This window comes from Neomonachus schauinslandi, chromosome 9, assembly GCF_002201575.2.
Source record: "Neomonachus schauinslandi chromosome 9, ASM220157v2, whole genome shotgun sequence".
Taxonomy (NCBI): Eukaryota; Metazoa; Chordata; class Mammalia; order Carnivora; family Phocidae; genus Neomonachus; species Neomonachus schauinslandi.
In genome coordinates, this window is record NC_058411.1 from 95,016,879 (window position 1) to 95,041,051 (window position 24,173).

The 24,173-nt window shown below is 38.7% G+C and overlaps 1 protein-coding gene and 1 pseudogene across 1 annotated transcript in view; both read right to left on the bottom strand.

The window, feature by feature from the left end:
* Window positions 1-24,173, bottom strand: part of PRTG (protogenin) — a 124,768-nt gene that overhangs the window by 23,878 nt on the left and 76,717 nt on the right. The window lies entirely within an intron of this gene.
* Window positions 21,941-22,182, bottom strand: LOC110583716 (annotated as a pseudogene).

Genomic DNA, 24,173 nt, shown 5'->3' on the forward strand with positions numbered 1-24,173 from the left:
CGTGTGTCTGACTTGTATACACGACGGAGGGAGCAAAGGCTCCCAAGTGTGTGTCTGACTTGTATATACGATGGAGGGAGCTGTGTTCTGGGTTTTGGCCACTAAGAACGCTTGCTGTTTTGGCAACTGTGTCACGTGGTGTATAATCCTCTCAGTTTCCAATCCACCTTCACCCACGTCTTCCATGTTCATGTAAGAATCTCTCATCTGCTAACAAACTACCTGATGAAATAAAAGCTTTAGAAAACAACATAATAGGTTTCTTCCTTAATGGAGGAACAGTAGATTGTTTCATGAAATGGAAATATGGAACTTTGAGGGCTAGCATTAGCAACAGCAAGCAGATGGAGACAACAAATTCATTCACTCTGTTAATTATATCCAGTTTTCACAATTACGTATTTATTACCCTCAATGACTACAACTCAGAACAAGAAAAAAGTTCAATAAAATGAGATTCTCTGTAATGCCCAAGTCTTTTAAAGATGTACTGATCGAGGACCTAAATTCCATTCTAAAAGCACCCGATTTAACAACAATAATGCATGAACCGTATCTTTATACATCTTAAGGAACCTACAAAAAACTGTGGTATAATATACCCAACTTTCATTGCAACATGTCCCAAAGACCACAAGACAAGAGAAAACCCAGGTCTTCTTCCAGTGTTTTACGTGAATACTTGAATAACTTGCACTTCTCTTGACTACCACTAGACGGCACCTGTGTGCCTGTACAGAGAGTGTACTCATCCAGCTACTGAAGGTGGGAGCCATTCAGGTACCAGCTGAAACTATGAAAGAGCAATTCGAAAACAGGTATGCACAAAATATGGCTATTGCTTAAGATTCATCAAAAGAAGGACTGCATGAAATGCAAAGCAGTGAAAAGTAAGGGTGCCCTGGATCAGTATTTGTCATATATATAAATATTTCACACGGAGTTTAAAAAACTCTGTGAGCTAGATCATTGCTTTTGTCACCCGACCTCCAGAGAGAAGGATGCTGAGACAAACAAAAGACAACTTTCCTAATGACTCAGCACTACGTGGAAGCTAAGAGACAGTCCAGCACAACAGCGAAGGTCTCAGATGCCAGCCCCAGGCTGCCTGGATTCTGATTCTAGCTAGGTCATTTACCGTGCAACCTGGGGAAGTTATTTTTGCCCTCTGTACCTTAGTTAAAATCACCTATAAGATGGGAAATGATGAAGATAACAGAATCTACTTCTCAAGGCTGTTGGGAAGAGGAAATGAATTAATTCCCTGAAAGTGTCTACAAAAGTGCCAGCGTATCACAATAATATACTGATAAAAATATCAAGAGTAATAAAATAATTACTAGCAGCATCACATGACCCCTAATCCCTGCTTCCTTTCAGGTAGAAGGGCAGGCTGGCATAGTGACTAAAGGACAGACTCTGGAACCAGACTACTTGGGTTTAAATGGAGTTTCCTCATCTATAAAATGGGGATTAAATGGATTTATATTTGTAAGTGCTTTTAAAAATGCCTGGCACTTAGTAGGTGCTTTCCAGTGCTAAATAAATAAACACAGAGGAGAGGGCTGGTTTGAGAATTAGGGGATTTGGATTTTAATCTTGGATTTAGTAGCCGTGTGGCTGCAAAGGCAATTCCCTGGAAGTCCGTTTCCTCATCTTTAAGATTAGCAAGTTGAAATATATCAGTTGTCCTCCAATTTGTTTAGGTAACGGTGTATTAGGGAAGCTAAGACAAAGGTACAAATAAGTATCATGCCACACAGGAAGAACTGCTGCAAAGAGATTTGTTAAGACTAAGGGAATTCAGAAGAAGGAAAGGTTACTGGTATTTTTTTATTGCGTGGGGGAGGGCTTCATTGAAGTAGAGCATGTGAGCAGAATTTGACCTTACAATAAGCACAGGGTGAAGAGATTAAGGCCAAGGGAGGAGTGTAAGCAAAGGCTTGAGGACAGGAACACATGGATCAGGGATGAGTAATGGGGAAGAGTTCGGTAAGGGGGCATGAGTGAAGGTCACATAGACAAGTTAGGCTGGGGGTGGATCTCAGAGAGCTTGGAGAGCCAGGCTGGCCAGAGAGGATTTTGTTACACAGACACAAAAGATGGCTTGAGTAAATGGAATTGTTGAGAGAAGGGATTCATGAGGAGTCAGAAAGCTCCCAAGTTCCAAGCCTGGGTGGACAAACAGAAATGGAAGAGGAGATGCAGAGAGCCAAGGACACGCTGAACCAGAGATGCCAGAGGAACATTCAAGTGGAGCTGACTCATGGGTGAGAAAGCGTGGGCTGAGCGGGCAGTGAGGATGGAGAACAGGGTCAGTAGTCCTGCACACAGAGGACAGGGTACCCAGGAGGAAAGATAGTAGGGACTGGCAACCTGGGCGTGAGATGGCAAGTGGTGTTAAGGAGTCATGAGGAGAACCAGGAAGGTATCATGGGAGCCGTGAGCAGACTGGCTGACAATGTCCAGCGCTACAGAGAAGTCAATGAGGGTACAAGTGACATCTGGTATCTAGGTCCTTTAACAGAGTAAATTCATCAGGAAAGAGTGGGGTTGTGGGGGATAGCAGAAAACAAGGACTTAAGGAGCAAGGACGTGGTGACCCTGGAGGCAGGGCTCCAAAGCAGAATGAAGATGGAAATGCATTATTTTCTGATATGTACCAAAGTGTTAACAGTGGTATTTAGCTTTGTCTCCATGGTAGAATTTTTAGCTATTTTGCTTCCTGTATTTCTACTTGTTCTACAATAAATATGAATGGCTTTGGTAATCACAAAATAGTAAAGAATTAGAACTCAGAAAGCAAAACTGACAGACATCAATTCAAATTTTATGGATTTTTTTGTTGTAATACTAACACTTCTAGAAGTTTGAGTTCCTGGAAGATGGGGAAATGCATAATAGAAAACTATTATTTACAAAGTATTTAGCTATGGACCAACAAAAAGAGATAGTATTGGGGTCATGAAAACCAGGACTTTGCTTCCTTCAGCTGCTGTGTTGGTGACACTCCAGAACCCTTGAAAAGAGCCGGGCTGGAGTGGACAGGTCAAAGGTAGATAAAACCAAGAAAACACCTGAGGTCAGGACTGTGAGAAAACTTTTACCTGACATGAATAAATCCACCTCTGACATCATTTCTAAAATCTAAATCTAGATAAGACTTAATGAGTTTTATCCCCCATCCTTCTAAGGAAAACTTCCCAGGTGGTGCGGAAAAAGTCTTCCTAGGACCAAAAGGAAGATCGAGCAACTGTATTTACTTTGAGACATTTCCTGCCACTTGGTTCAATTTAGACATGGCTCATGTTTAGTGAAATGTCTTAAGTAAATACAAAGCGTTACTTTAAAAGTCCCCACGTACAACTTTAAATGATTTACTTAAAATACCACTATAGAAAGCTTTGCTAACATTAACCACCAAGTGTCACAATTAAGATGGCTACAAAGCATTAAAGAAGTCAAACGGATTAGACTATATATGCAGAGGTAAACAGCAATCTTAAAATTTGCTGATAGAACGTCACCACAATGTGAAGTTTGGAAATGTTAAATTTAAGAAACGGTCAGAGTAAGTGAGAAAGGTGAAATTCTGAAGGACGAAACCTAGTATCTGGCCCAATGTCCATTTTTAATTTAATCTTTTGTGTTACAAGGTTTTGTGCGAGCCTTTTCAGGGCCATTGTTCCCCTGTGGTCTGACTGGAGAACTCCTTGGTCTGGCTAGCCAGGGTGACTGCACTGCCCCCAAGCCTGTCCCTCCAACACAATACCCCCCCATATAATTATTCAGAGAAGAGGCCAACAGTATGACCGCTCTGACACCCGGGTCATGGCCTCTGACACAGGATCTGGGGCCAGCCCAAGTCTGGTCCAGCATCAGAAGAGCAGGAAAAATGCTAAGGGGGATGGGTGGGAAAGGAAAGCCTAGCGAAATACTCTGCTTTAAAATGGTATGTGTAAGCACAGTAACAAAAACACAAATCACATGCAAACAATGTGATTTGCGTTCAAGTTATCCAAACGTTGTTAGATTGTAGGTTTCTCCTGTCTGAGAAACCTGAGAGAGATTAGAGTAGCAGGCCTCTTTCAAGCAGGAATTCTTTGTCTTCTATCTTCAGACTTACAGGAATTCTTTGTCTTCTATCTTCAGACTTACATTAGAATGGAAAAAGTTAATTCGTGATGGTTAAAACAATACCTGACATGAACGTGTGAGTATGTGGATTTAAAAACAGGTTTTCGGCTAAAAGAATGCAAATTTTACTTAAAGCTGAGATTAAAATTTCATTCTCCTTTTGTTTATAAACTGAATTTCTGTAAGGATTGTTAATGATAAACATCTTTCATGTCCATTACAAATTTAAAGGATTTTTGTTAATGATCACTATGCCAAAATGTTATAAATCTGTTCTGTGATAATACAGAATATTTGAGTGTAAAATAGACACAGTGGCAGATGGGAGGGGGCAACCCCCACTCCCCAAATTTCCCTGTGTTCTGTGTAACAACTCTCTATGGAAGCTGATGGTAGAGTATTTGTCTAAAACTGAAATGACTCAGTCCCTTTTGTTCTGCCCCCCTGAAGGGCCTTAAGACAAATAACGCCTCTCACTCCCAGTGAAAACATCCCCTCTCCTACTGAGTTTAGGATAATTTAGAAGAAAGTTCTTTGCATGTGACATTTGAGAATCAGTTTCCTACCAAAATAAGTATATCCTACTCATAATCTCTATTTTAAAAAACCTCCCCCCCCCGCAAAAAAAAACTCGGGATTGTTTTTACAAAATCCAGAAGCAAATGGCTTTTTCAATCATATCATGTTCACTAATACTTTGGCCACATTATTTTTTGAACGTGTGATTTCATCTTTATACATCTATAAGGTTTTCAAGACTTCTTGTAAAAACTATTTTTCATTTTTGACAAATGCATTACTTGAGGTTGTCTGGGTAAGAAATATTTGGTGTTAAAGATTTCTACTTGAACACTGCCATGAATGAATCTGATTTACATCCAAATCCCGAAAAACAAAACCTCCCACAAACATGGTTTTTGATCTTTTAATGTTCTTATGATACTTCTTTCCTTTTGTGAATCCCTGTGGAAAAAAGACACCTCATTTGTCCAATTTTGTAAGATGAGAGAGCACGGCCACTAAGTCTCTCTATCACATAATCAATTAATGGAATGATGCCGGTGGCTGGTATCTCCTTCGGGGTGGAGAGGAGAAAAAGGGAGACTCCAAAAGAGCAGGGCTTAACTGTCCCCAAATTTATGAGAACTTTATGTGAACAGTACTAATAAAGCTGGTCCACATATATGTTCCTGAATAACTTAAAAGTGAATATAATGGAACTGCTAATTATAAGAATTTAGAATTATAAGATTAAAAAAATGTGTTAGAGTGGGGGGGCATGCAGCCTCCTAGGACAATTAAGACGCTACAAAGTTTACTTAAGAAAATGAAATAAGGGGCCCCTGGGTGGCTCAGTCGTTAAGCGTCTGCCTTCGGCTCAGGTCATGATTCCAGGGTCCTGGGATCGAGCCCCACATCGGGCTCCCTGCTCGGCGGGAAGCCTGCTTCTCCCTCTCCCACTTCCCCTTCTTGTGTTCCCTCTCTTGCTGTGTCTCTCTCTGTCAAATAAATAAATAAAATCTTTAAAAAAAAAAAAAAGAAAATGAAATAAATTACTTTAATTATATTGATATTTCTATCACAAACAATCCTCACCCTAAAAAAATCCAAGTGCTTGACTTACGATACTGTACTTGGCTTAGCATTTGTTTAAGTAGCTGCTCTGTCTGCCAACACACTCACACTGTCTCACATATATCACATCCTTACAAACAATATTTTTATAGACTGACAGAGAGAGCCTATTCACGACAACCAAACATCCCCTGAAGCCATGAAATAAATTTCCTTCCAGGACTAACATTTCTCTGTTTCACTGTCATGGGCTTGCCATGCCATTTTGACCCTTTTGTGAGGCAACATGGAAATACCATCTATCATCTCCTGAACCACAGCGACTTGGTCGGAGGTGCACAGTTTCATTGCAAAAACATCTGTGGTTTGATAACCATTCCTCCAAATCTCAGCCCTTGGCAGTTAAAAGCATGCTTACAAGATGGGAAGGATGCAGGCAGACAGCTTGAAACCAATCTTAAATTTCTTCTCAAGTGGGAAATGCAAGCCGGAGAAATATCAGCCTCATCAATCACAGTGATAAAACACGATTGTGTTATTTATTTATGCCTCCTTTAGAATTCACAAGAAGCACTATGTTACAATGTATTTAAACTTTGTTGAATGTATCACTCTGAAATCAATTTTCATGTTAGCAGATAAGGGAATTGTGGGAGTTCTTTGATACAAGCAGGTGCAGGTCATTACCATGTTAATTGGCTATCAATAACCTACTCAAATTGTATATAAACCTTAAATCTTTCAGGTATTAAAAGACACTGAAGATCACTGGGGTACTGGAAAGTATTCAATATATCTTAAGATGGTTTTCAACACACACGATAGAGAATCTCAAACAATCTGAGCATACAGAGTTAAACAAAAAGGCGTTTTCTGATAAATAAAACATTCAACAGAAGATCTAAAGTTTCTTATATTCCGTATCTGTTATTTCAGAAGAGTTATTGTTGTAACCATGTACATAGTCACTGTAAAACCATTCCTAATTTGGAAATACTGATTAAAGATTAAAAACAAAACACGGCATTTTTTAACCTTTTAAATTTTTAAAAAACATTTTGATGATTTGCTTTATTACTTGTTCTCTTATTTGTGTGTGCGTGTGCAAGTATACACACACAGAGACACACAATTTTCTTTTGTTGAATCATCATACTTCACACCTCAATACTTGGACATGCTTCCCCCGAGAACAAGGACATTCTCTCCTATACAACCATAATACCATGATCATAACCAATAAATTTAACAAAAACACAATTTTATCTAATATATTTCCCAAATTACTTCCAAAATGTCCTTTATAGCTGCTCCCTTTCTACCAGTACGACGGAGGGTCACACACTGCATGTCATAGCTCCTTCATGGAGAATTGCTCCCTGTCCTTTACCTATCTTTCATGACAATGACACCTTTGAAGAATCCAGTACAGATGTTTTGTAGACTCTCTCACAATCTGGACTTATCTGTTTCTTTCCTCATTATTAGATTCAGATTAAACATTTTTTTTTGCTAAGACTACTTTATCAGTCAGATTATGACTCTAACACAGGGTCTTTTATTCAGGGAAATTTAAAACTCACAGTTTTGCAAGTGAATTTGTTTTGAATTTTGAATTTGTTAAGATTGCTTGTTGAAGGGGAATATTATGGTTTCAAAAGCTTTCCTAAACTCAGAATGGCCTAATTTTCTCACTGGCCAATCTTATCTATTTATCTACATTTATCCATATAAATGAACTCTTGCCTGACACTGAGGACAAAAAAGAGAAAAGCACCAACATATTTTTAGGCTTCTTGAAAGATTTCTAGAAATATCTGATATATTTTTTATATATGTAATGCAAATGCAGATTTTTTTTCTAAAAAATTCTCAATGAGTCACACTGCAATGCCAATTTGTAATATGCACACAGCATGGGAATAAAGCATACAAGGAAGCAGGGCCACACACGTGTGCCACTGAGTCAACATGGGAAGGAGAATACGATGAGAACAATCCCTGTAATTCCTGAGAATAGAAATGTGCATTAGCAAAATGAGAAACAGTGTCTCCTTACTTTTTGAAGTTTTCAGAGGTTTAAAATGTAGTTTCTATAGTTTTTTTTGGAGTCAGAATTAAGGCCCATCTGCCATGATTTTTCTTCTGAGGCAAAAGCTCATTTTATGAAAAGAATGGGAATGTATTCAAGAAAGGGAAGCACACTAAAAACCATCCTAATTGGCCATCCAGATGGAGAAAGGTGAAAGTTCAAAAAAATTATTTTAATTGTTTCCTCCACTAATATTTCTAGATCATCCAAAACCCTATAACTTGTCAAATGATCCTAGAAACCACAGAAATCTTTCCTTATTATGTTGTCATTGTCAAGCATAAGTTAATATGGTTTTCAATACATAAATTCATAGAGAATCTTCAACAATTTGAGCATATAGAGTTTTTCTGGAGGTACTATATTTTGGGAACTTCATTAGTATATTACAATTTTTTTTTCTGATAATTAAAATATCCTGTGCCCTGTAGCTAGCAGTGTTTGTGGTTTGCTTTGGTTGCAAGGAAGCTCACAGCTAAACTTATAGGCATTTCTAGCAACTGTACAGGACCCTACGGCATGCAATAAAGAAGTCAATATCCTGGTTTCATCGATTTTCCAACTTTATTTATCTTGGCTCTAATTTCTTCATCTAGGTATATTCAATTTTATATTTTATTTTATTTTATTTTATTAAAGATTTTATTTATTTATTTGACAGAGAGAGACACAGCGAGAGAGGGAATACAAGCAGGGGGAGTGGGAGAGGGAGAAGCAGGCTTCCCGCTGAGCCAGGAGCCCGATGTGGGGCTCCATCCCAGGACCCTGGGATCATGACCTGAGCCGAAGGCAGACGCTTAACGACGGAGCCACCCAGGTGGCCCTAGGTATATTCAATTTTAAAAAATACTTTTTTTCTCATTAGGATCAAATGTTTGTTATAGAAAGTTTATAAAACTCAGACAAGCAAAAAGAGAAAATAAAAATAAAATATCTTAATACCAGCACGCCGATATAAGCTCTTTTAAATGAGGTTGTATCTCTTTTTTTTATTCCCTTTTCTATTCACATACATACTCAATATTTTTTGTATCTTATAGACTGCTTTTTCTCACTCAATATACTGTGAATAACCACTCATGCTACTAAATATTCTTCTAAAACATTCCTTTCAATGTCCACATTTATTCAAATTGTAAGGATGTACCACTGTTTATTAACCTCTGTAATTGAGTATTTAGGTTTCTCCCAGCTTTTCACAATTATAAATGATCCTGCACACTACAGTGAACATCCTTATGGTTAATGTGTGTGTCCATGGGGCGCCTGTGTGGCTCAGTTGGTTGAGCATCCAACTCTTGGTTTTAGCTCAGGTCCTGATCTCAGGGTCATGAGATTGAGCCCCGTGTAGGGCTCTGCACTCAGCTGAGAGTCTGCTTCTCTCCCTCTCCCCCCTGCTTGCTCACTCTCTTTTTTTGTTCTCTCTAAAAATAAATCAAATCTTAAATGTGTGTGTTCATTAGTATTTTCTCATGATAGGTGTCTGTCTACTAACAGAATTGCTGCGTAAAGGAGTATGCATATCACAACCCCCCTTGTGGTGTTACCCAGTTATGCCTAGAAAAGTTGTGTATCACTTTACACTCCTACTATTAGTATGAATGTTGTTTAATCCCAAACCCTTTCAAACACTGAGACGTATATCACCTATTTGTTTTTTTGTTTTTGTTGTTGAATTTTGTGTTTCCGTACTGAGTCACTCCAAATCTTTCCTGGAAAAGGAAGCAGGAGAATGTACATCTGAAATAATGACTTGGTAGATATATTTATACAATCTACCAGGGAAGATGTACACACTGTGATAATCAAGCAAAATGTGCTGCCTACCATCTACACAGGTTTCTTAAGTTATTGTTAACATCCCGGCATGCTGAGAAAGCAAAGATGCCATTTTAACCTTCAGCTGAAGCAATAGCTCTAGTTTCTGTAATAAACCAAGATAAGCGTCAGTGGAGTCAGCTATCTCAGCTAATTCAAGAGGCTTCCACCTACGCAGGGCAGTCTACATTTTCTGGGATGTTATGCAGTCTTTCAAGGTTTCACATGTTTTAAAACAGAGTAGCTATAATCATCAAGACAGTATGGTACTGGCACAAAAACAGACACATAGATCAATGGAACAGAATAGAGAGCCCAGAAATGGACCCTCAACTCTATGGTCAACTAATCTTTGACAAAGCAGGAAAGAATGTCCAATGGAAAAAAGATAGTCTCTTCAACAAATGGTATTGGGAAAATTGGACAGCCACATGCAGAAGAATGAAACTGGACCATTTCCTTACACCACACACAAAAATAGACTCAAAATGGATGAAAGACCTAAATGTGAGACAAGAATCCATCAAAATCCTTGAGGAGAACACAGGTAGCAACATCTTCAACCTCAGCCACAGCAACTTCTTCCTAGAAACATCACCAAAGGCAAGGGAAGCAAGGGCAAAAATGAACTATTGGGACTTCATCAAGATAAAAAGCTTTTGCACAGCAAAAGAAACAGTCAACAAAACCAAAAGACAACCGACAGAATGGGAGAAGATATTTGCAAATGACATATCAGATAAAGGGCTAGTATCCAAAATCTGTAAAGAGCTTATCAAACTCAACACCCAAAGAACAAATAATCCAATCAAGAAATGGGCAGAAGACATGAACAGACATTTCTGCAAAGAAGACATCCAAATGGCCAACAGACACATGAAGAAGTGCTCAATATCGCTCGGCATCAGGGAAATCCAAATCAAAACCTCAATGAGATACCACCTCACACCAGTCAGAATGGCTAAAATTAACAAGTCGGGAAACGACAGATGTTGGCGAGGATGTGGAGAAAGGGGAACCCTCCTACACTGTTGGTGGGAATGCAAGCTGGTGCAACCATTCTGGAAAACAGTATGGAGGTTCCTCAAAAAGTTGAAAATAGAGCTACCCTACAATCCAGCAATTGCACTACTGGGTATTTACCCCAAAGATACAAATGTAGTGATCCAAAGGGCCACCTGCACCCCAATGTTTATAGCAGCAATGTCCACAATAGCCAAACTATGGAAAGAGCCTAGATGTCCATCAACAGATGAATGGATAAAGAAGATGTGGTATATATACACAATGGAATATTATGAAGCCATCAAAAAATGAAATCTTGCCATTTGCAATGACAAGGATGGAACTAGAGGGTATTATGCTAAGCGAAATAAGTCAATCAGAGAAAGAGAAGTATCATATGATCTCACTGATATGAGGATTTTGAGAAACAAGACAGGATCATAGGGGAAGAGAAGGAAAAATGAAACAAGATGAAACCAGAGAGGGAGACAAACCATAAGAAACTCAATCTCAGGAAACATACTGAAGGTTGCTAGAGTGGAGGGGGGTGGGAGGGATGGGGTAGCTGGGTGATGGACACTGGGGAGGGTATGTACTATGGTGAGTGTTGTGAATTGTGTAAGACTGATGAATCACAGACCTGTACTCCTGGAACAAATAATACATTATACATTAATTAAAAAATTAAAAAATAAATAAAACAGAGTAGAAAAATATGTAGAATCTCAATAAAGCCTGTGAGGATTACATTATCACATTAGTTTATACAAATCAACTGATAAATCAGATTGTTTAGATGCTAAGATACCCTATATTTAGCCTGTTCTGATGATTAGTCTATGACTATTGTTTATACCATGCCTGCTTTAATTCTTTCATTATCCCTTCAGGGTCCTTCACCCAGTTAACCTGTTATCATTCATATATCAATTCAATATCAGTTTCTCAGGGAAATCTACCTGACCTCCACCCTCAAGCCATCTCCTGTCCCCTGTAACACAGGCTTATAACTCCCTCTGCTTTTCCATCAGAGCACTTACTAAAGTTTGTAATTATAATTTCTGTGGTGATTTTATGAATGTCTATTTTCTCTTCTAGATTGTACAGCTTCATAACTGAGTAGTTACTTAGAAATATCTGATTCGATATTTTAAAATAGTGGTCTCCCAAATCTTTTTATTTTACCTTCCATTAGTAAAATATTTTTCTAGCATGCATATTCATAACATATATACTTTTATTTATAACATATACACGTATAACTGTCCTGATATACTATGCACATTATGAAATAAACATGCACAAATATTTTTAAAGGCTAAGGTACAATATATTTTCCTCCAGGAATGGCCTATCTTGCAGCTCCCCTTCTACCCCATGGAGTAATTAGTACAATGCTAAAAATTTTATTTGCATGAACTAAGTTGTTTTTTTTTTTTTTTTTTTTAAGAACAGGCTTAAAACAAAAACAAAACAAAACCCGCCAAGTATAATTACTGCTTTACAACAGTTTTTTTTCTATCCACCCTGAAGTTTCTTTCATGTGCTAATGGTGGTATTTAAAAAACCTCCTCTCCTTTAACTTACTTAGATCTTTAAGGACCTCACACATCTAAAGACTCTTTACATTCACCAGAAACTTCCAGAGTGGTCTGAGGGCTGACAAGCAGTATGATTAATGAACAGTATTGATTTAATTTTCTACAAGAGTTTTTCCTCCTATAAGGAAAACTGTTTGTAATTCATGTCATTTTGCCATGTTTACAGATTCTTAAAAATAGGAGAATGAAAAGCTTACTGAAGTTTTTCCATCATTCAAAAAGTACCATTTGAAAGCTCCAGCCTATAAAACAATCAAGAGCTGATGGATAGCTAGGAGTATCTTCTTAAGACCAAGGAACTATTGCTTTTATTTGTCACCATTTTAATCAGGTTTTACTAGCACATCTAGAAAAGAAAAAGGAAATAAAACAGTAAAATCAGTTTAATAAATAAGCTTCAAAATATAAATACAAAGTGCTACAGAGGACAAATACATCAAGTTAAAGGTTTAGTATAAAGCTCTTAGTTAAAAGCCATGAAACAGATGTCAACATCATCAGATATAAATGATTAAAGTTTCTTCAAATGTCTTAATTTGAAGTGTCATTTGGAACCAAGCTAAACACTTTTTTTCTGGAGACAAATAGTGGCTAATTTTGATCTCCTGTACTTTTTATATTTTATATCTGAAGAAAAACTTGACTTAACATATGAAGAGCTACACAACTGGTGATTCTCATCCTCACCCATATTTTGATAGTACCTTTTTTTTTTTTTTAAGTCTTCTGTTGTTTTGCTTTCCTTAAAGGAAAAATATTTCAAATGGAAATTTAATTTGAGGGAGCCAGCAGGAAGGGATATTTGCTGGGAGCAAAGGAGACAGAGAAGGATGCTTTGCCCAGGGCATCCCTGACTCAAACTACTCCAACATCAGACCCCAAACTTAAGTGACATCAGACTCAAAACTGGAAACACATCGCAAATGGTATTTCACTTTATGGACTAGTAAAAATAAAACAACACACAGCCACTTGAAATAATGGAACTTCCTTATCCTGCTTATTTTCTCCATCTCCACAGGGGCCTTACTTTATTTAGGGCTCTTTTCAGTCAGGCATGTGGAATGAGGCTCCACAAGTACTCTAAATCTTTACCCCAGTGCCACAGGTCAAAGGGTTATCTGTGCTATGTAGTTTTAGGGTAGATGATCTTCTTTACTCTTTTCTTTCTTTCTCCTTTTTTTTTTTAAGCAGGAGAACAAAACGAATGCATATGAATCAGAGCAAACTAATTTAGGTACTAAAAAAGTTCCTCTTCTAGAGATAAACTGCTTTCTCAAGAAACCACTAAATATCAACTTTTCAGACATTCTACAAAGAGAAACCAGATGCAACTGAGCTCCCCCTCCCCACCTCCATTGTCTGCTAGAAAACTTGCCACACAGCTGCTAAAGCAGTAAAACAACTTCAAGCCTACAAAAGTGATGACCATTTAGGCAAATGCAGCCATTTCATTCTTGGGGGGAAAAAGAACAACTTGACTTTATCATAAAAAAAAAAAAAGGTAGCAGTGTGCATCGTTTTTGTTCACAAATTACACTGCATTTAATAACAAGACAAATGTTTTTCACAGAGCTTTCCATGTTTTAGAGCATTTTGAAAGGTGATGACTATTCAAGACTAAGAATATAAAAGCCCAGGAAAAACCATCAAAATTCTTTTCTCAATTATTTTTTGGGATTTTATACGGAAAGTTGAAGCTTACTTTTTTTTTAAAAGATGGTAAAAAAAAATATTTAAGAAAGTACAGGCATTTATTTCTCCCTTCCTTCCGTCTCTCCAAATGATTTTCCTTAAAACGAGAAATAAAATTGTGAGGCCACAGAATGCCATTAATACAATTCTGATAAAGTACAATGTACAGCAGAAGAGTATAAGGCATTGGAGGCACTGTCATTTTAATGCTGCTCACAATGCTCTGACTTTAAGAGGCAAAAATGCAAATTATGATAGCATTGCTATTACAGTATAAAATATCTTCCGTAATTTGTTACAAGATTCGGTTTGGAATTTGCCAACTATACTTCTCCCATAATACAGCAGCAATGATTTACCTGATCCTCTTTGCTTCCTTCTTATTTAAAATTCTTCTATGTTTGTGTGGTCAGAAAAGGAACTGATAAATGTTTAGAATTGCACCAAATTGAGATTATGTATGACCTTATCTATATGGACAGAAACTATAGAAAGAATTTCAGTTTCCTGAGGTCTAGGAAGATAATTTAAAAAAAAAGACTGGATGGACAGTGATTAACACAGGAAATGAGAATGTTCAAGGTTTCACAGAGTAAGAGGAATTTCAATTGGATTTGTTGGATGTGTCTCACTTTCCTCAAAATGACCTAATGTCCTTTGTTTTACAGTTATGCTGACAGAGGTTTCTTCTGCTCAAGTTTTAAAGCTTTTTTTTTTTTTTATTTGAGAGAGAGAGAAACAGCATGAGAGGGGATAGGGTCAGAGGGAGAAGCAGGCTCCCCGCTGAGCCGGGAGCCCGATGTGGGACTCGATCCCAGGACTCCGGGATCATGACCTGAGCCGAAGGCAGTCGCTTAACCAACTGAGCCACCCAGGCGCCCCTTCTGCTCAAGTTTTTCATCAGCTTCTTTCAAGGCAGCTAAGCCGGAGAGATGCCAGGTCTCTTGGAGCACCTCTGCATCAGTAAGCAGCCTTAACTCCCAGATGCACACAGATTCACCATTTCAGATCTTCTGAAAGCTAAACTACTAAGCTATTACAGACATCTCCACTAGAACACCAACCTTTTCAACCTAACATGAGCAAAACTCAACTCAGTATCTCCCACTTCCCCACACCTGATTTTGCTCCTAAAAGCTCTACTCCAATTAAAGCACCATCCACCCAGAGCTCTTGGGAATCATTCCAACTTCTTCCTCTCTGTAATCATATTTATAAAGAGTAACTAGTTACTGAGCACTTACTTTGTATCATACAGTGTGCTGAGGGTTCCACATGCACTAGCACATTAAATGTAGCACATTTAATCCTCAACGTCCTAGGGGTGCCTGGGTGGCTCAGTGGGTTAAGCGTCTGACTCTTGATCTCAGCTCAGGTCTTGATCTCAGGGTCGTGAGTTCAGGCCCTGCCTTGGGCTCCATGCTGGGTGTGGAGCCTACTTAATCATCATCATCATCATCAACATCCTCAACATCCTAGACATACAGCAAGCTGAGGATCATGAAGGTAGAGTGACTTCACACTAGTGGGTGGGGAGCTAGGATTCAAATCCTGGCTATTTGGGGAATGCAAGCTGGTGCAGCCACTCTGTATGTGTGGAGTTAAGTATGGAGGTTCCTCAAAAAGTTGAAAAGTTGAAAATAGAGCTACCCCATGACCCAGCAACTGCACTACTGGGTATTTACCCCAAAGATACAAATGTAGCGATCTGAAGGGGTACATGCACCCCTGTAGTGATCCAAAGGGGCACATGTACCCCAGTGTTTACAGCAGCAATGTCCACAATAGCCAAACTATGGAAAGAGCCCGGATGTCCATCAACCGATGAATGGATAGAGATGTGTATATATTATATACACACACCCACCCACCCACCCCCCCCCACACACAAACAATGGAATATTATGCAGCCATAAAAAATTGAAATCTTGCCATTTGCAACGACATGGATGGAACTAGAAGGTATTATGCTAAGCGAAATAAGTCAGTCACAGAAAGAAAATTATCATACGATCTCACTGATATGTGGAATTTAAGAAACAAGGCAGAGGATCATAGGGGAAAGGAGGAAAAAATGAAACAAGATGAAACCATAGAGGGAGACAAACCAGAAGAGACTCAATCTCAGGAAACAAACTGAGGGTTGCTGGAGTGGAGGGTGGTGGGAGGGATGGGGTGGCTGGGTGATGGACACTGGGGAGGGTATGTGTTGTGGTGAGTGCTGTGTATTGTGTAAGACTGATGAATCACAGATCTGTACCCCTGAAACAAATAATACATATGTTAATAACACACACAAAAATAAAATAAACAAACAAAAATAAATAAATCCTGGCCATTTGATCTCAAAACCCAGTCTTGTTTTAATTTCTAAATTGCTATACACTTAAGCTGACCTTTCTTGGTGTACAGTTTTATTTAACACATGTATAGATTTGTTCACCACCACCACAATCAGGATACAGAAGAATTCTATTACATCAAGAAACCCCTTTGTGGGGGTGCCTGGGTGGCTCAGTCGTTAAGCGTCTGCCTTCGGCTCAGGTCATGATCCCAGCGTCCTGGGATCGAGCCCCGCATCCGGCTCCCTGTTCGGCGGCAAGCCTGCTTCTCCCTCTCCCGCTCCCCCTGCTTATGTTCCTGCTCTTGCTATCTTTCTCTATGTCAAATAAATAAATAAAATCTTCAAAGAAAAAAAAAAGAAACCCCTTTGTGTTTCCCCTTTGTAGTTAAATCCCGCCCCCACCCCTAATCCACAGCAATCACTAATCTAGTTCTGACTTTCCAAGAATGTCATATAAGGGGAATGATACAATATGTAACCTTTTGAGACTGGCCTCTTTCACTCAGTATAATGCCATTGAGATTTGCCCACAAATTGTTGCAAAAGCAGCAATATAGTTCATTGTTCTTCATTGCTGAGAGTATTTCAACTGTATAGATATATTGCAGTTTGTTCATCTGTTCATCCAATGGAGGACATTTACTGTTTCCAATATTTGGGGTGTAATAGAGCTATACATTTGTGTTACAGGTTCCTGCGTGAACCTAAGTCTTCATTTTTCTAGAGTAAATCTCTAGGGTGGGATTGCTGGGTCATATGGTACAGGCATGTTGAACTTTAAAATAAAAAAGCATTAAGTTTTTTTCCAGAGTGGCTGGACCATTTTGCATTCCTACAGTTCCAGGTGTTCTGCATCCATGTCAGCACTTGTTATTGGACGTTTTGGCATTTAAAACTTTTCAGTCGGGCACCTGGGTGGCTCAGGTGATTAAGCATCTGCCTTCGGCTCAGGTCATGATCCCAGGGTCCCGGGATTGAGCCCCGCATCGGGCTCCCTGCTCAGTGGGGCATCTGCTTCTCTCTCTACCCCTCTCCTCTGCTTGTGATCTCTCTAATAAATAAATAGAATCTTCAAAAAAATAAAAGATAAAAAGAAATAAAAATAAAAATTTTCAGTCATTCTAATAGGTATGTAGTGGTAGCTTACTGTAGTTTAAAATTTAAAATTTGCATTTCCCTAATGGCTAATGATGTTGAGCATCTTTTCATTTTTTTTTTTTTAAAGATTTTATTTATCTATTTGAAGAGAGACAGACAGCAAGAGCAGGAACACAAGCAGGGGGAGTGGGAGAGGGAGAAGCAGGCTTCCTACCGAGCAGGGAGCCTGATGCGGGGCTCGATCCCAGGACCCTGGGATCGTGACCTGAGCCAAAGGCAGACACTTAACGACTGAGCCACCCAGGCGCCTGAGCATCTTTTCAAAGATCCCTTAGGTGTGTGACCCCTATACCTCTATCTGAAGGCCTCCCATCAGGCCATATGTAATCAGTCAAGTCCTGATTGAGCTGAGATTAAGAGTCAGATGCTTAACCGACTAAGCTACGCAGGCGCCCCATGATTGTTCTAAGCCCAAAACAACTTCACATCTGCCTTCTCTCCAATAAACTATTGTCTTAGTCATACCCTCATCATCTTAAATTACTTCAACAACCATCGTATTGATTTCCTGTCTTCAGTAACTCCCTCCCTGGCCCATACTCACTGCATTTTCTAAACCCATCCTCGACATTGTCTTTCTAAAACAAGCCATGTTTTACTTTCAGTTAAAAACTTTTGATGGCTCCTCATTACTGTATTGTTGGACAATATTATTAGGGTACACAGGGCTCTTAAAACATGGTTCCTATTTAACTCTACGTCTTCAGTCTCTACAACTCTTACTCATGCGACCCATGTTTTAGCCATAGTACACCAATGAGGCCATCTCTTCAGTCTTCTTTTTTGTACCCTGTAACTTCCTATTATTGGAATGACTTTCCTCCATTCTCTACTATGCAAAACATTCTCCATCATGCAGTAAAAATTATCCATTTATCCTTTATGCTTCTAGAACACTGACTATATCTCAATTTTGTCCATTAGCACATTTTCCTATGGACACTAATAGGTCCCCTTCATGCTGTGCTTAGATACTTTGGAAGCAGGCATGCCATCTTATGTTCACACTCCTTGTCCCCAATACAGGACCTGGTACAGAGTATGTGCTTTCAATCAATATACACCAATTTTTAAATTTTAACAATAATGGGAAATAAACTTAACATCCATAATTAGGCAGGGTACACTTTAATATGAAAATTTTATGAAACAAGAAATGGCAATGAAATTGGTATAGAGAGCAATCTCGTGTTATTAAACCAAGTAGCTTACATAAAGTTCTGAGAAAAATATATATTGTATCAACCCTAAAATTAGAAATTTTACATTTTTATTTAGCACTATCTTCTAGGCAAGGTCTTCAGGAGGTGTTAGGAGAAGAAATCACACAAGTCAAAACTGTATGTTGTGGGGATGGTTTCAGTTTTGTGATTGATTTACTGGTAATTAATTTACATTAATTTAATGGTAACTGCAGCCCATTATCAGCAACTTCTAAATTGAGTTCGTCTTCTGATTTGCAAGGCCACCGAGCTTCTGTGTCATAAGCCTTCTAGAAGCGGCCCAAAAGAACAACCAAGAAAGCACAGAAATCTCTTTATCTGAGACCTACTGAGTTCCATAAAACACTGTACTCACTGTATTCACACAGTGTTAACGAGGGCTTTGTAAACAGTATTGTAGCTCTAAGAGCCTATCCTAAAGCTCAATGGTAGCAGCTGAGTGGGCTCAAAAATATTGTTCTTTTGTGGCTTCAAAGAACAGTTTATATTATGGGTTTATGGAATCCATGGCTACATTCCTTTACTTCCTTCTTCATTTAAAAACATGAAATTTAATTAACTTGGCAACATCACAGTTGCCTAAAATGAAATGTCCCAAATCAAGGGTAATTAGGCATTCTCAGGGGGACAGAATACACCATTAGATTTGTGACTACATGCCTCTTGAGAGCTGACTCAAGCAAAGGGAGGGAGAAATTAAAACACTTTAACACAGTTACAAGGCTGACTTTAAGACAAGCATAAACCAAAGATCCAAATATCTTTCCCTTTATAAAAGAGTAGGGTTTGTTTTTTTAGATATGGGATCAATATTACCTAACACTTTGATTTTTGAAGAGGGTCTGCACAAAGAAATTTCCAAGTTTACTGATTTGGTGGAGATATATATGTGTATATATAGATACAGATAAATTATACTGTGATTGTAGTTCCCAAAAGTTGAGTATAAACTGATTAAAAGCAGCAGAATTTGCTGTTTTCTGAAGAAATCTTTATGATTTGTGTGCATGGAAATTGCCATGTGCAACAGGATTGTAGCAAACACGGAATGCACACTTATAGCACCTCTGAATCAGAAAGGAAGTGAAAAAAAAACTTTCGGGGAAGAGGTAGTTCTGAGCTGCTTCACGTCTTATTTCTCCACATTATATTTTACACACTGCCAACAGAAAGATATTTCTAAACAAACCTAATCAGGTCACTTGCTTGCTTAAAATCATTCAGTGGTTTCATGCTGCCCTTAGGATAAAGCCCAAATTCCCTCATGCAGTTTCCCAGGTGCTGGTGATACTCTGTCATCAAACAGTAACATTTCGTCTTCTCTGGAGCATGGTCCCCCTCACCTCCTGGATGTCCCACATGATTCTCACCAGTCCCTGAGTATCTCCTGGGTTCTGCCCTTCCCTCTTTGCAGAGCAGATTTACCATGAAGTTGTGAGAACTTTCCAATTTTCAGAACCCTTCACACTTGCATGGGGCCTATACTCTACAGTGTAGGTACAAGGCCCTATACCGACAGTGTATTTTTACATTATTTTTATGTTATTATATATTATTTTATTAGGTCCCATATAACCCATACCTGCCCCTGCCCCTTTGCCTGACTAATCCTACTCACCCTTTAGATCTCAACTTAAATGTCACTTTTTCCTGGAAACCATCCCTATTCAGCCCTGGAACAGGTCAGAAGCACCTGCCAAATGCTGTCCAAGAGTTTGTCACCTGGTTTTTCCGTTGCTTATTTGTTGGTCTTCCTCCTAGACTCAAATGTTATGACCACGTTTACATTAGATGTGGCAGTACCTAACATAGGGACTACCATACCATAAGCTTTGTTAAGTATCTGAGAATGAAAAAATGACTTTGTGAATGACCACTCAGTGACAGACAAATACAGGGAAGAAGGGCCCAAACTGGAAGATTATACCTGAGAGCTTGTGATTCATCCACTTCCTAGATGTCTAGGAAAAAATGCATTGGTTAAGGGATGATACCCATGAAAGGCCATGTTTATCCCCATGTGAAAGCTGAAAAGTATGGCGAGATAGGACTAGAAACAAAATATGCCATAAAAAGTGCAGTAAAAGGAGACTTAAGAGAGGCTTAGTGGCAACAATATTTCAAACCTACAATTGGCCTGACAATTAAGAGAGTCAGCAATATAGGAACGCAGAAGGCACAAAAACAAAGTCTGAAAGATCTCCGACATGAGTAACAAACGAATGCTAAAATCTATTAACTTACAAAGAATATTAGTTATTTAGAAAAAATATACTAGGTCCTCTAGTCCAGTGTTGCCCAAGCTTCAATGTGCATACTAATCACCTAATAATCCTATTAACACAGAGATTCTGATTCAGAAGATCAGGAGAAGGGACAAGGGAAGGCCGAGATTCAGCATTTCAGTAAACTTCCAGATTTTGCTGCTGATCCTGGAACCACACTTTCATGAGCAACAACACTAGAGTCTACACTTGGCAAGACACAAAAGACACTGCCTAAAGACACCTGCAGATTGAAAGTGAGGGAATGGAGAAACATCTATCATGCAAATGGAAGTCAAAAGAAAGTTGGAGTAGTGATACTTGTATCAGATAAAAAAGACTTTATTTTTTTAAGACTTTATTTATTTATTGACAGAGAGAAAGAGAGAGAGAGAGAGCACAGGAGGGGGACCTGACCCCAGGACCCTGGGATCGTGACCTGAATCAAAGTTAGATGCTTAACCGAATGAGCCACCCAGGCGCCCCCAAAATAGACTTTAAAACAAAGACTGTAACTAGAGTCTACACCTGGAATTGCTAAAATACAGTAAGATGGTCCACTGCCTTTGGGTCAGCCTGCCAGCTAAAAATGGTCTTTATATTTTTTAAGTGGTCAGAAAATAAATAATAATATTTTGTGACAAATCAAAAATATATGAAACTCAAATTTCAGCATCCGTAAATGCAGTTTAATTGGGACATAGCCGTATCGGTGCATTTCTGTATCTCCTCTGGCTGCCTCTGTGCTCTAGTAACAGAATGGAACACCTGTGGTGGGTCTTATGGCCCGCTGTGTAAGTCTGCTCGGGCTGCCATAACAAAATACCACAGACCGGATGGCTTAAGCCACAGAAATTAATTTCTTACAGTTCTGGAGACTGGGAAGTCCAAGATCAAATTCTGGCAGTGTTCAGTTTCTTTTCTTTCTTTTTTTTTTTTTTTTGATTTTACTTTTTTGTTGTTTTTATTATGCACTACATTAATACACTGCATAACCTTCTAGAAGGGGTACATGAGTATGACTTGAGTTATTTTTCATCAATCAGGAAAATGGTTCCTAAATCGATATTCTCCAAACCCTTTGACACATAGTAATGATTAACTCCAGAGACCCACTTATCCCTTTGCATCAAACTCCACTGAAATGGATAATAGACAACCCTTTTTTCCTTGTCCCCGTTACTGAGCCTGTGGATGTGCGCTGTGGCTATGCCGGGAAGACCAAGCACACGACCATGACGCCGATCCCGGGCAGGATCTCGAACCACATCGCAGCACGGCTGCCAGGGCCAAACCCTTCCTTCCCGGCCCAGTAAAGATGACCCGACCTCGGCCCCCTTCCCAGTAGGCTCCCCAGTGTTCAGTTTCTAATAAGAGCTCTCTTCCGGACTTGTGGACAGCCACCTTCTCACTGAGTCCTTGCTCACATGGTAGAGAGAAAGCCTACTGTCTCCTCCTCTTCTTAGAAGGGCACCTGCCTATCATATTAGGGCCCCACCCTTATGCCCTCACTCAACAGTTATCACCTACTCCAAGGCCGTATTTCCATATATCCAGTCACATTAGGGGTTAGGGCTTCAACATATGAGTTTGATGAGGACATAAACATTCCGTCCATAATACCCACAAAGCCTAAAATATTTACTATCCGTCTCATTACAGAAAAAGTCTGGGAGCGCCTGGGTGGCTCAGTCGTTAAGTGTCTACCTTCAGCTCAGGTCATGACCACAGGGTCCTGGGATCGAGCCCCGCATCGGGCTCCCGGCTCCTCCAGAAGCCTGCTTCTTCCTCTCCCACTCACCCTGCTTGTGTTCCCTCTCTCGCTGTGTCTCTCTCTGTCAAATAAATAAATAAAATCTTAAAAAAAAAAAAGAAGTCCGCCTACTTCTGGTCTAGATGCTGTTTCTCAAAGTAGGTAGGAATGCAAAGATTTTAGGCCATTTAGATATTAAAGTTCAAGAAGCACTGGTTTCCAAATCTAGTGATCATGGTAAATCACATGAAAAACATTTTTTTTAAATACAGATTTCCAGGCTCCATCCTAGGAGGAGAACAATTTTAAAAACAATTTAACAGCTAACATTTGTTGAGGACTTACAATGCAGTTTTCTAGGAACTGTGCTAACTTTATTACATTATTTCATTTAAACTTCCTAATGTTCTAAAATAGCTATTATTATTATTATCCCTATTTAAAAGATTAGGCAAAGAACCAGGATTTAATCTGTTAATAAGTTACAGAGCTAATGCCAGGCAACAGACATGAAATTTACTTCACAGATATTTTTCTTTTAGCTGTCAGTGCCAAGTGGCTCCTATAATAGAGCATTATAAATGATGTACCATGGGAATGACTGACACCATTTGAGGTCATGAGAGGAGTCCCAGAGGGTTGAGACTTAAAAGCTGGGGAAGATTTTTCCAAATGGAAAGAGATATATCTTCAATTTCATCCAGGGAGTATCAAAAATACTTCAAGAGAAGGAATTTAAAGGAAAGTTTACCAGATGACAGCCCTGTAACTTTTGTATAGTTCTTACAGTTTCACAAATCGGTAAAATTTTTTCTTTAAATGGAGGTAATTGCAAATTGGCAAATGAAAATCTTTCCTTTGTTACTGTTTTAACGTAACAGTATTTTTTCAGTAACAGGATTTTTAAAGAAATGGATGCTCCCTTTCTTTTGAGGTATTGGTTTTTAAATATTTCAAGTATTAAGGTTCTAAAGTTTGAGCTGAATATTTATATGTGGCATGTTCAGAGACTGCAGAGAATGAAATATTTAAAAGTTTTTGCTCTCCTAGTAAATTAAGAAAAAACAGTTGAGTATTTCCTAAAATCTGCGTTGACATTTCAACATATCTTGGCTAGATAATAAATTAAAACACAAGAAAGGGTAACTTAAAAGATAATTAATAGTGAAATAAGTGAAATACAATACTTTTACAATGTTCCCTTTGTTATAATTTGTACTCTCACATTGTTGGTCAGTTTTCTGGCCTAGAGAGTAGGTGGTTTCCAAAATTATTCATGTAAGTTAAATGAATTTATTTTGTAATTCTTTGAAAGGAAGGAAAGAAAGAATGCAATCAGACACTGTTCAGAGGAGAGCTATTTCTACTAAAAGTGGAATTTAACAGTGATAAAGCACAGGAAGAACTGAAGAGAGGCAAAAAAAATACGAGGCATGTCCCCAACGATCTTGCCTGTGGTAAATGACAGCAATAACGTCAATGGAATTTCTACACCAATCGCTAAAAAT